The 913-nt window shown below is 50.5% G+C and overlaps 1 non-coding gene across 1 annotated transcript; it reads right to left on the reverse strand.

Annotated features, from left to right (window-relative positions):
* Positions 1 to 347: 347 nt before the first annotated feature.
* TRNAS-ACU (transfer RNA serine (anticodon ACU)) lies at positions 348 to 420 on the reverse strand. Its single transcript has one exon. It is a non-coding gene; the product is annotated as a tRNA-Ser (tRNA).
* Between the last annotated feature and the right edge of the window lie 493 nt (positions 421 to 913).

The following is a 913-nucleotide window of genomic DNA, read 5'->3' on the forward strand; positions in this document are numbered from 1 at the left end:
GATCCACGCGCCCTGCAGTCCATCGCATCTTTAGTTGAGACAACGTCATTCGCGGAAAACCATTAGCGCAGTAATCTTATTATACATTTTACAGAGTATGCCCTGCAGATAATAATAATAATTGGTTTGGGGAGAAAGGAAATTTCGCAGTATCTGTCTCATATTTCGGTGGACACCTGAACCGCGCTTTAAGGGAACGGATAAAGGAGGGAGGGAGAGAAGAAAGGAAGAAAGAGGTGCCGTAGTGGAGGGTTCCAGAATATTTTCGACCACCTGGGGATCTTTAACGTGCACTGACATCGCACAGCACACGGGCGCCTTAGCGTTTTCCTCCATAAAAACGCAGCCGCCGCGGTCGGGGTTCGAACCCGGGAACACCGGATCAGTAGTCGAGCGCCCTAACCACTGAGCCACCGCGGCGGATCACTGATGGCTATGAGGCTATGCGCATGCGCAGGACATTAGTAGAAACGAGGTTCATTCTAGAAGCTGGTTCAGGTGATTCCTCGTGCTCTTCAGGTACAAGTGCGGAATAATTACTGAAACAGGAGCATGTAATCAGACAATTGCGCTAGCAAAATTAATGAAAACATTTCAAGAGCCCATTTCACTTGCCCACAAGCCGAGATTCGACGTCTTCCACATGAACATCCGAAGCTTGCATGCAGCGGCGGCCTTGCTTGGACCGCCTCAGCCGTCTTTCCGCGTACATGTCGTCCACAGGGGAGGAGCTTCCCTGTGCAGCGTGTAATCCTTTTTTAGTTGGTGAGGTTCCGGTGTAACCATATCCACTACCTCTCACCCTGCCCCCCCCCCCGCATTCCCTTTGCCACTTTTTTTTCTATCTACATATTTGGGGAGAGTGTCCGAGGGCCAGCCTGGAATCCTTTTTTCGTTGGTGAGGTTCCAGAAT

This window comes from Amblyomma americanum, chromosome 7, assembly GCF_052857255.1.
Source record: "Amblyomma americanum isolate KBUSLIRL-KWMA chromosome 7, ASM5285725v1, whole genome shotgun sequence".
NCBI classification, from domain to species: domain Eukaryota; kingdom Metazoa; phylum Arthropoda; class Arachnida; order Ixodida; family Ixodidae; genus Amblyomma; species Amblyomma americanum.